Raw genomic sequence first — 12,576 nt, 5'->3', positions numbered from 1 at the left:
TGTGACAATGCCGGGGAAGTGCTTGCCTGCACAGAAGACCCAGGATGCCGTTGACTAGCCGTGCGCTACCACCCGACACAACCACCCAGTTCCTGCACAAGTAATTAAGAAAAATTATTAGTTTTTTTCATCATATCATATGAAGTAGTGGTGATAACATATACAGTTACTTACTTTTGTCCTTCGGGGCGAATCACTGGGCGTTGGTGAGGAAGCGGAACCTGTGGGAGGCTCGCGGGACCTCGCAAGTAGACACTCGAAGAGGAGTTGGAGGAAGCGGAACCCGTGCCTACCGCCTCCCCCCCTCCTCCTCCTCCTCCACCTCCTCCTCCTCCTCCTCCTCCTCCTCCGTCTGCCGAACCAACTCCTCGTCTGACTCGTCCACGGGCGCCACCTCCTCCTGCGGCTGGCGGTCCTCCTCACATGGCATGGGAGGAGACGGCCCCCTCCTGCGGCTAGCGGTCCTCCTCCTCCTATTTGATCCCTCTGCCGCCCCCTCCGCCTCCTCCTGCGATCGGCGTGGTCTTTGGTAAATCGAGTTCACAGACCTATGACGGTCGCCCGCCATCTTTGCTCAATCACCTGCAATAAAAAAGAAAAACAAGACGTAATTAGAAATAGGTGCAAAAATAAACAAAACATAATTACAAAAAACATAGTATTACATGTATTAGAAATATATGCAAAAATGAACAAAACATAATTACAAAAAACATAGTATTACATGTATTAGAAATAATCTTCATGATTGAAATTAGCTGGATCATAGGTCTCGTCATCACTATCAACATTGTCCAACTCATCAACACTATCCGAAGGAGGAATGTTGTCTTCATTGTCATTGCCGAAATGTAATCGCTCAAGCATTTGTATGTCCTTCAGATTTCGCACCTCGTCTCCAGCGTCTTCGTCATCATCCCTTTCATTATCTACTTCCATTCCTATCTCTTCGGTTAAGTCTATGTCAAACCTCCCTTGTAGCCCCTCTTCTTGATAGAACTCTCCATCATATGTGTTTGGGTTGAAGTTATAATCTTCATCATTTGGGACAGGTAGTTTACCGTGTGGCGATACCTTGTGCATAATAGACCAACCCTTAAGATGCTCGACGTCTTTGCACGCGTATGACGTATAATAAACCTGGACGGCCTGTTGAGCCATAATGTAGACATCTTTTCCTGGATAGACGGAATCCTGTCGAATCTCGACTAGCCCAAGCTTAGGGGTTCGTCTCGTTACACCAGGATGAAACCAGTGGCATTTGAATATGACAGGAGTAAGAGGTTTGGAACCATAAAATGATAGTTCGTAGATTTCTTCAATTCTTCCATAATAGTCGAGTCCATCAGTGCCGGGCGTAACAACTCCGCTGTTTGTGGTTTGTCGATTGGGCCGACTCTGCTCGTAGCTTGCTGTGTGAAAACGATATCCATTCACGTCATAACCGGTAAATGACTTGACCCTAATGGCACATCCATTTGCAACCTGTCTTAACTCATCACTTATAGGCGCATCAGTTTGGGCTTTCTGTTTGAACCAACAAATAAAATCGGGGCTCCCTGGTCCCGCACCCCGTGAAAGAAGGGTATCATTTTCTTGCGGGATAGGTTGCCTTGATCCATGCCAGGATTGACGAAGAAATTCCCTGTACCAACGAGAAACAAGGGGGTTGGACGACGAAACAAGGACATACAGCGAAATGAAACAAGTTCGTTTAGAACTTACCGAATGAACGGTTGCACCTCGACAAGGTTGGTCAACACATATAGCATGATACTGCGCCACTCTTCATTTTTCAATTGCTTAGTGGTCGATGCACTTGCGCTTCCAAGTTGCCCTTGGAAAAGGCTGAGGTTCGATTCATTTTCGCCAGCATTGTAACGAGGGGGTGGATTATGAACGTTAGGAAGTTTCTCAGTGTAGTATTTCTCTGTGAAGTTCGAAACCTCCTCTAGAATGTATGCCTCTGCAATGGAAGCCTCAATTCTGGCTTTATTTCTACATTTTTTGCGAAGAGTCTTCAGACATCTCTCGATTGGATAGCACCAACGGTTCTGCATAGGCCCCCCCATCCATGCCTCATACGGGAGGTGCACAATCAAATGCTGCATCGACAAGAAGCAGGCGGGTGGAAAGATCTTCTCTAACTTACAGAGCAACACAGGGTGCCGCTTTTTCCAAGTCATCAATGACGGTTCGAGAGAGCTCCTTGGCACAAAGCTAGCGGAATAAGTAGCTCAACTCTGCCAGCACTTGCTAGACATGCTCCGAGACATAGCCTCGAACCATCGCCGGAAGAAGCCGCTCAATCCATATGTGGTAGTCATGACTCTTCATCCCGTTGACTCGCAGAGTGCCTAAGTTAACTCCCCTCTTTAGATTCGCTGCATACCCATCAGGGAACATTAGCTTCTTGATCCATTCAAGTACTTCCCTCCTTTGGTCCTTTTTCAAGACGAAATCAAGCCTTAGGCCTTCTCCAGGTCTTGCCACGACTAGGAGGTTGCATCTCTTGATTTGGTCTATCGCACAATGTTGCCAGGTCTACTCTAGCCTTTGGGTTGTCCTTAGACTTTTCAGTGTCCATGAGTGTTGCCCAAAGTGCCTCGGCGATATTCTTTTCAGTGTGCATTACATCAATGTTATGTGGTAGAAGAAGGTCATCGAAATAGGGGAGCCTCGTCATGCCCGAGATATGAGTCCACATATGCTGCTCACCATATCCCACAAAACCACCTTCTTCATTGGGAATGAGAGCACCTATCTGAGCATGAACCTCGGCACCATTCATCATCCGCGGTGCAGGGTTTGTCACTTTGACGCCTTTCGTAAAGTTCTTGATGTCTTGTCTGAATGGATGGTCAAGAGGTAGGAATTGACGATGTCTATCAAACGATGAATACTTGCCACCCTTCTGCAACCAAATAAACCTCACACCTTCCTTGCATATTGGGCATGGGAACTTCCCATGAACACACCAGGCGCAGAATATCCCATACGCCAGGAAGTCATGCAGGGAGTAGTGGTACCAAACGTGCATTTTGAAGGTTGTCTTTGTAGCTCGATCGTATGTCCATACCCCTTCGTCCCAAGCACGGACCAATTCATCAAACACGGGCTCCATGAATACACCCATATTACTCCCTGGGTGTCCAGGAATTATCAACGACAAGAATATGTTATGTCGTTGAAAGGAGACACCGGGGGGGGAGATTAAGGGGGATAACAAAGACGGGCCAACATGTGTATGGGGCAGCCATCATTCCATAAGGATTGAACCCATCTATTGCCAATGCGACACGTACATACGAGCCTCATCTGCTTTGTCACGATGTTTGTCATTAAAGCGGATCCAAGCTTCACCATCGGATGGATGTACCATCTTGTCAGGATTGTACCGTTTGCCATTTTTGTGCCATGTCATCTGTTTCGCGGATTCCTCGGTCATGTATAGCCGTTGGATCCTCGGTAGGAACGGAAGGTACCGTAGGATTTTCATGGGGATCGTAAGTTGCCTCTTCTGGCCATCATCAGAGTCTACCTCTAGGTACCTGGAGGATTTACACTTTGGACAGAACTTTGCATGCTCATGTTCTTTCCTAAATAGGAGGCACCCTTTTGGACAAGCATGTATCTGCTCATACGGCATCTTAAGTGCTCGAAGGAGTTTCTGTGACTCGTACATGCTCTTCGGCAGAATGTGGCCCTCCGGAAGCAAGGTGCTAATCACGGCCAACATCTTATCGAAGCCAGGTCGACTTAAGTTTAACTCGGACTTCAACCCCATTAAGCGTCCAATGGCATCCAGTTGAGACACCATTGACCGATCATGAAGGGGTTTCTGTGCCGAGTCCATCATATCGTAGAACGCCTGTGCGGCTGCTTCATCTCCTCCTTCTCACGTCCCTCATCGAACTGTCCTTGGTGAAAGTCATCTAACATGTCTGCTACCCCGGCATCAGCATCAAAAGCCTCCACCCGTGGTCTCACCACCTCCTCTCTCATACGATGGGCTTCACCATGGTGGACCCACCGGGTGTAGTCCGGCGTAAATCCATTCTTCACAAGATGTTTACCCATTTCCACCTTGTTTACCCTTCTCCTGTTTCCACATTTGCTGCAGGGACACAAAACTAGGCAATGTCCTTTAGCAGCGTTGCCAAATGCACTGTTCAAGAAAGCATCGGTCTTGTTCATCCTATTCCGTGGTGTAATCACTCTGACTTCTCCAGCCCGTGTACATCCACTGATGGTCATCCATCCTCTAACATATGTATCGGCGAGTAATGTAACCATTAATTGCATCTACATGGTGTTCCTACTGTCTAATAGGTGAGGATAGGTCCTAATCCTACCCGCAGATGTGTAGATGGGGTTAGTTTCCATGCTCTACTCCTATCCGAGATAGAATTTCGGCAGCACCTCCCCGCTGTTCTCCAGATACACGTCCTGCCAAAGAAGAGTGTGTATCCGGAGAACAACAGGGAGGTGATGCCGAAACTCTGTCTCGGACTAGAGCAGAACATGGAAACTAACCCATCTACGCATCCGCGGGCTGTCCAAAAACCGTGGACAATCCGAAATAGATACGGTCATAGATATGCAAAGATCTGCATACCTCCAACCATATCTCTTTCGAACGGGAGACGCCTAACTGGGTTACGCGATCTACGACAATGATACGAAAAGAGGGGTTATACCTAGGGTGGCGATGGAGTCAGGCTAGCGGGGCCGTGGCGGGTCGGTGCAGTGGCGAGACAACGCAGTGCAGGTAGACCGACACGGTGGCGAGAACTCCGACTCAACTCTGATGGGCTCTTCTCTACAAAAATGGAACAAAATACTGTTATTTACAAAAAAATTCGGTAGAACCTCCCCTGCACGGTGAGGTTTCCAAAACCTGCAAAAAACAACGGCACGATGGCCGACAAGTACATATGGCTCAACAGAAGCCATATAGTTTGGATATCAATCCATGCAGAAGAATATATCCAAGTAGTACCACTACTTGTACTACTACTTTCACTATTGCTACTACTACTACCATTGGTTCTTCTACTACTACCACTATTGCTACAACTAATACCATTAGTTGTACTACTACTAATACCACTAATTCTACTACTAATACTACCACTAGTTGTACTAATACTACCACTAGTACAACTAATACTACTACAACTACCACTACCTCGACAATAATAAGTGAGAAAGCATACCTGACGGGCGACGGGGTAGGGGCGGGCGGCGTCGGGATCAGGCGGAGTCGGGGACGGGGTCGAGCACGGATGGCGTCGGGGCGAGTGGTCCACGGGGCGCGGCCGGGGCACAGGGCCGGCCGGGGTCAGGGCTGCGCGGCCGGGGGAAGGGCCAGCCGGGCATGACGTGGCCTGGCGCTCGGCAGCGGGCGGCGGCTAGGGGAAGGGCCCAGCCGTGTGCACGGCGCTGCCGGTGGCAGGGCACGAAGGCAGCGGCGGCGCTGGCCGGGGGCAGGGCCGGCCGAGCACGGCGCGCGCGCGGCCGGGCGCGTTGGCAGCGAGGGCAATTCTCGCGGGTGCGGGCCGGGCTCGCGGGAGCGCGGGCGAGCGGGCTCGCGGTCTCGGCGGGCACGCGGCGGCCGGCACTGGCGCAGTGCTCTTGGGCTCGCGGGTCCCGTGGCTGGGCTCAAGCGCAGGCGCGCTGGCGCAGGCGCGCGGGCACATGTGGAGATGTCGTGGGTTTGTAAGCATCGTACGTGACAACGTGCACGAAATCTTCTAAAATTTTTATCATAACCTCCACATATGATATCACGACATCTCAACAAGTTTCATGATTTTCGGACTTCGTTTGCTTTTTATAGAATTTATAAACACTTCACACGCAATTTTTGCGGACATGTTTCGTGAACAAGATGTCCAAAATTTCGGGTCCGTTCCTGGATACGGCCTCTCATAACACTCACTAACATGACTATTAATTTTCGAATCATTAAACTCCATTATTCGTACCACGTGCAGTTCAAATTTCTAATTTCCGGAAAAATTCAAGTAAACGAAATAAAGTAACTAAATATAACAAAAAGCCACAAAAAATCCCCAAATTGTAACTAGGAGTTCCTGGTGCTTTAAAAAGGCTGCACAAAAAAATTGGAGGCCAAAAACAAAAAAACAAAAAAACTTTGCCGAGTGCCGGGGCATGGCACTCGGCAAAGGGTGTCTTTGCCGAGTGCCAGCCATCAGGCACTCGGCAAAGAATGTTTTAATTTTTTTTAAAAATTTCCACTTTGCCGAGTGCATCCACAGGAGCACTCGGCAAAGAAATAATAAAAAAAAAATTGAATCTTTGCCGAGTGCCGCCCAGGGGACACTCGGCAAAGTATTTTAAAAATAAAAAAATTTCTTTGCCGAGCGCCAGATCTGAGACGCTCGGCAAAGAATTTTAAAAAAAAATTAAATCTTTGCCGTGTGCCAGATCTGGGGCACTCGGCAAAGAAATTAAAAACAAAAAAAAACAAATCTTTGCCGAGTGCCTAACCGCAGGCGCTCGGCAAAGAAGGTCGTGGCAGGGCGCCGTTTCGCGGGCAGCCTATGCCGAGTGGAGAGATTTTGCCGAGAGTCTGGCACTCGGCAAAGAAGTCCTTTGCCGAGTGCCCGTGTTTGCCGAGTGCCCGACACTCGGCAAAGAAATCTTTGCCGAGTGCAATTCTTTGCCGAGTGTAGCACTCGGCAAAGAAGATCTTTGCCGAGTGTCCGATTTTTGACACTCGGCAAATAATTTTACACTCGGCAAAGTCTCTGTTTCCAGTAGTGATGCCGTCTTCAAGGCCGAGCTCGCGGAGCTCCTCGGGCCTGGCTTCGCAGGCGCGCGCGACTCCCGCGCGTGTTCGCCGACGGCCAGTACCTCGGCGGCGCCGAGGACGTGCACTTCCTGCACGAGGCCGCGCCCTCGCGGAAGCTGCAAGATCTTCGTCGAGGACGACCTGGGCGACCCGTCTCACGACGTCGGCGAGTTCCGGCGGACGACGCAGGCTCACGTGCGCTTGCGCCACGCTGTCCACGCCATGTCGGCCAAAACCTTGTTCCGATGAGTTATGGACCTAAGTGGCATACTTAAACAACATTAGGGTTGCAGAAGTACGATTTAAGAGTTTGTGGACCTAAGTGGCACCCCAAGACAAGTTCAAGGACCCACAATGCATATGACTCAATTATTAATGCAAAATTAAAGCACTATCAGTTAGTATTGTCACCTTTGACAGGATAGACAGCAGACGCTGCTAGCAGACTGAACAGCACGCGATGGAGGTAGGGGACACCGTGAACTAGGCATCCTCCAGTGAAAAAGGAAAATTGGCAACAGTACAAAGAACATGATGATTATTGCTGAAGAAGAAAAAGGAGCCAACATTTATCAGTTTTGTATCATAAGGGAAACTGGTTTCAATGAATTGTCCCTTCCATCTAATAAAAAGCAGTGCTTAGATGGACTCGAAAGGGAAAATGATCTAAAGATGTTTGTGTATAAGTAGGAGCTGAAATTTCTAAGAGGACTTTTTATGCAGCTAAACCGAAGGTTGATACATATGCAAACAATCATCCCACCATGATGACATAAACTGAAATAACCTAATTAAATAATAGGTATTTTTCTATTTTATCCTAACCTGAAGGATAAATATGTAGTGGAAACTGTAAATTCTATTCATCAACTTCAATTGGTTTCATAAAAGAAACTCTATATACTGTTGCACTTGATTTGTTTTTGCAAAAGACCATTGGAACATGAAGATCTAGAACTATAAGAAAAACACTGGATGCACAGCACCATACCTGGGTATGCTCTTGCTGTATGCATGGGTTACTACTGCAGAAAGGGTGAGGGGAGAAGCTGGTGACAACTGACACGGGGCATTGGATGGGAGCCTCGTCCTGCCCACAGCGGCCGCCAAAACCATGGTATGCGCTCCTGCATCCCTCCCCCATCTTCCCGGCCGCGCGCTCGCGTCCTTCACACGCACTGGTAGATCCATCTCGCCGGTGGTGGATGCACGGGCGGCCATGGTGCTCCCGCATCCTCCTGGACGACTCGCCTAGATCCTCAGCTCGTCCGCATCCGCCGAGAACATGGCGGGGGACGCCCGAGCAGCCGGCTTCCCAGTTGCGACTCGCCTGCGCTCATGGGAGCTCCGACCTCCGGCGCACCCGCGTCGCTTTCCTGTGCTCGCTCGCCCGCGGCGCCGCCTCCATCTCGCACGCGCGAGCTCCGTCGTCCGCGACACCGACGGCCGGATCCGCGGCGCTGACGGCTGGATCCACGGCACCGACGGCCGGATCCGCGGCGCTGACGGCTGGATCCGCGCCACCGACGACCAGATCCGCTCCGCCACGGCCTTGTCCTGGACGCCCTCGGTCGTGCTTCGCAAGGGCCGCCGCCTCCGTCCGCCTGGGGCTACGCGTTGCCGCCTCCGTCCGCCATGCGTTGGAGGCACGCAAGAGCTCGCACGAACAGAGTAGTTCTGGTGGTGGGGAAGAAGGTGGAGGAGGATGTCGATGGTGGTGCGGTGAGGGCCGAGGCCGCAGTCAGGAGGAGGAGAATGACATGGAGCCGGTTTGGAGACTCTCTCTCTCTCTCTCTCTCTCTCTCTCTCTCTATATATATATATATATATATATATATATATATATATATATATATATATATATTTCGGCCGTCCGATACTAAATCTTGCGGTTGTGAGTGACTGAGCTGAGATGGGCTGTAGCGATTTGTAGCGGCGGCTTGTGATTCAACCGCCCCTACAAATAGACACAACAGGGGCGGCTAACAAATGAGCCGCCTCTACAAATCAGACCCATTTGTAGGGGCGGCTCGTATCACCAGCCGCCCCTGCTGTTCCATTTGTAGGGGCGGCTGGTCTCTAGCCTCCCGAGCACGCCATTGTAGGGGCGGCTCCATCACCAACCGCCCCTACAAAAAATTTGTTCCGTTGCTACAAACCGTTTTTCACGTAGTGTATGGTCGTCGTTTCGGTCCTTCACATTTCCCCCCTGCACAAAGGGATATCTGCAACAATAATCCAGCTGCAGGCTGTTATTACTGTTAGCCTCATCATCATCACCACCATCATCATCATCAAAGAAGGGTGAGGTTGTTGACGATGACTTGCTGGCAGATAGTAGGCTACCATTGCACCGTACTGCACGAGCGAGTGCCCCGAGCTACGCCGCTTTCCCACCAGGACACGCTGAAGCCGGTAGAGGCCAACCCATGCCAACGATAGGGCCATCAGCTTGGTTTCGAGGCTCAGCGTCACCATCGCCGCCACCACACGGCCAACGACGAGCACTAGTGTGGAGGAGATGGCAGCCATGGAGACAGCAGTGACCCCATTATTCTCCCTCAAGGCTCGCCGCTTCGTGAACACGGCCGGGTATGGACGCTGCACCCTGCAGGCTGCAGGAGTGCATGCAGGTAAGCAGCAGGGAGCTAAAGATTTGGGAGGATCGGACAGGACAGCAAGAATCGGAGAGGAAGGGGTTGCTTTGCTCTGGGTCGCTGCAGATGCAGTGGAGGACAACTACAAGCAGCGGTACCTGGCTAGGTCTTTCTTCTTCTTCTTCTAGATGGAAAAGAAAAGGGCAATAAGCTAGGTCGTCTTAATTGGCTTGCACGCGTGTTTGCTCTTCTTTTATCTTTAGCGTACATTTCTAACCACAAGAACAGACTGCTGGTTTTCGTCATCGCTAAGCGAGTAAGCGTTGCGTGGTTCGCACCACGTTCCTCCAGACGTGCTTGGCCTACACTCGCTATCTGTATCTGTATTTTCTTCGTCTGTCACAACTATAGGTCCGTCACTGCCCTGTGGTTAGAGGCGGCCGGAGCCAAGATTTACATATAGGAAGACTGTTCAAACCGCTAACAATTATGTTCAAACCGCTAACAATGTTACTGTGGTCGTCTAAGCGAGTGACAGGTTGGTTTTCGTCATCATATCGCTAAGCGAGTAAGCGTTGTGTGTATCTGTATTTTCTTCGTCTGCCGTTGTCTGTCACAACTATAGGTGGACTCTCTCGACCGCTAACAATTATGTACGACGAAATACAAATAAATCGATTGTATATATACATAACCAAAAAAAACATTTGTACACATAACCGGCATTAACAACTATCTGTACTAGCTACACTCAATATCTGTATCTGTATTTTCTTCGTCCGTTGTTGTCTGTCACAACTATAGAGGACTCTCTCGACGGTCCCTGATGTGTGGTCAAAGGCGGAGCCACGATTTAAATATAGGGAGGCCGTTCAAACCGGTAACATTCAGTTAGTGCAAAAATTGACAGTACAAAAAGAAAACTAAAAAAACAACACCGAATATTATAGAGAAAATTAAACAGAACAAAATTAATTAGGTCTAGACCTTTAACTTTCACCCATCAATATAATATAATTATTTTTTATCATACCCATCAATATAATTATAATAACAGGAATAAAGAAGATTAGGGAGATAACATGAAGACTTACTCTAAATAATATAGATATCATTGGACAAATTCTGAGGGAGCAAAGCACTAATCAAAATTAACTAGGTAATTAGAGGGTGTCTTAGTGGCGACGAAGATCTTTACTAGGCAACAATAAAAAGAAGAGATGGAGATAAAACAATAGAAAGACCTAATTCTTAATTATATAAGATGCTATTAAAAATTAATATGGAGGAAAGACAAAGAATAAAGTACAAATAGCAACATTAACTAGCTAATTACATTAAGTATCTAATTAAAGAGTTATATTATGGTTAGACTCTCGGTCCCAGAAAATAGTTTGAAGTTCTCGTATATTCAAATTCGAATTTTTTAAATGACCTCGGATGGAGAAAAGTAATCGTACCGTACATGCAAGGCTGGGAAATTTTGCACTAGCTGGCGCATGCACCACACGTAGGCATCAACGGTCACCATATGCCGACATCTACTTTGTTCGCAGTCCACGTAGGAAATGCAGTGCTATTTAATATTGAGTAAAATGTACTCCTTCCCTCTTAAAAATAATATAACTATGAGCGATGTACCAGTCAAAGTAGCTTAAATTTAACTAAGTTTATAATAAATAATATTAACATTTATAAAGTAGCTTAAGTTTAACTGAGTTTATAGTAAATAATATTAACATTTATATCTCCAACTAGATTTACTACGAAAATATATTCCATAATAATTAATTTAATGATATTTATTTTATATCATAAATGTTAGTATTTTTTTAACTTTGGTCAAACTTTAAACTATTTGACTTCTCGAAAAGTGAGAATTTATTTTTGGACAGATAGAGTATTTTCCTACCTTCACGTAACATGCCGGTCTGATTTTGAACCTTCAATTACCAAATCAGACAATGGACATACTATAACTGTTGAAACTAGATAAATTTGGTCATCTCGCTTCTTTCATACTTCCTTCGTCTCAAATAAGTATACTTCTAGCATTTAAAATTTATCCCACAATAAGTGCACTTCTAAACCATGAACCACAACTAGTACTTTCTGCTACTTTCTCTATTTTTAATGTGTAATTATTGTATATTGCTATACCTTTTGATAGGGGTATATATATAATTTTATAGTAGCATTAGTTTCCCCCCTCCATCCTAAAACTGCTCTTATTTTTGGATGGAGGGAGTACGTGGTTTTCTATTATTAAAAATAATAAAAATATGGTTTGTTCTATTAAAATTCATATTAAATCAAAGAAACATGGAACTAGTGTCATTTTTTTCTACCAGTTTATGATCTATATATAAGTATTTGAAACTAGTTTATTTATGTTTGTATTTCTTTTATTGCTTGTAGTCGTGCTCATTATTTATTTATCTCAAATCAGATCAAAACAACTCTAAATGGAGTATCAACACATAGATAAATGTTTTAGAAAAGCAGAAACTAGTTTTGTATTTTTATTTAAAATAAATTAATTATAATTTTTAGACATCAAACTTGATTTTTATTATTTTGCAAATAGAAAATCACCTTTAAAATCAGTTAGAGGGCTAAATTTATTTGGTGTCAACAGTTGGAGGGTTTTTGTTACTGGATTTTATAGTTTCTTTTAGACGAAAGAAGAATTATATTAAAATATAGCTGGGTACATCATCATATACAAGCACTCTGGAATAAAATACGTATATCCAGACATTGTTCTTCATCTATTCCTGTTGTTGATCCTCTGATGCATGCAATGGACTAGGAGGGCATATATTCCTGGAGCTCTAGAAGAACAAATTAAGGATGCAAGTCATGACATGTGCAGTCATGATAAACAATCACGTACACGTACAAACAATATTGGGCCCAATGACATACTGAGATACAAAAACGTACGTACACAAATACAAGCCCAGACGACTTGAAAGTAAAATACATATACTACATGAAAAACAGTTTGTAGCAACGGGGCTTTTTTAGGGGCGGCTAGCATTGGAGCAGCCCCTATAGTGACGTGCTCGGGCTCCAGCACAGCAGCCGCCCCTACAAATGGCATAGTAGAGGGCGGCTAGTAATTCGAGCCGCCCATATAAATGCGTCGATTTGTAG

General features: G+C 46.5%; 1 long non-coding RNA gene across 2 annotated transcripts; it reads right to left on the bottom strand.

Annotated features, from left to right (window-relative positions):
- Positions 1-362: 362 nt before the first annotated feature.
- LOC136481381 (uncharacterized) lies at positions 363-8,581 on the bottom strand. Of its 2 annotated transcripts, XR_010764694.1 has the most exons (4): positions 7,812-8,581; positions 7,232-7,312; positions 4,701-4,822; positions 363-582 (listed from the first exon to the last, which is right to left on the bottom strand). It is a non-coding gene; the product is annotated as an uncharacterized lncRNA (long non-coding RNA). The 2 variants fall into 2 exon arrangements; XR_010764693.1 differs by having other exon boundaries at positions 7,232-8,581.
- Positions 8,582-12,576: the final 3,995 nt, after the last annotated feature.

Source organism: Miscanthus floridulus, chromosome 9 (assembly GCF_019320115.1).
Source record: "Miscanthus floridulus cultivar M001 chromosome 9, ASM1932011v1, whole genome shotgun sequence".
NCBI classification, from domain to species: domain Eukaryota; kingdom Viridiplantae; phylum Streptophyta; class Magnoliopsida; order Poales; family Poaceae; genus Miscanthus; species Miscanthus floridulus.
The sequence above is the reverse complement of the archived record's forward strand: the minus strand, read 5'-3'. Positions and strand labels throughout refer to the sequence as shown.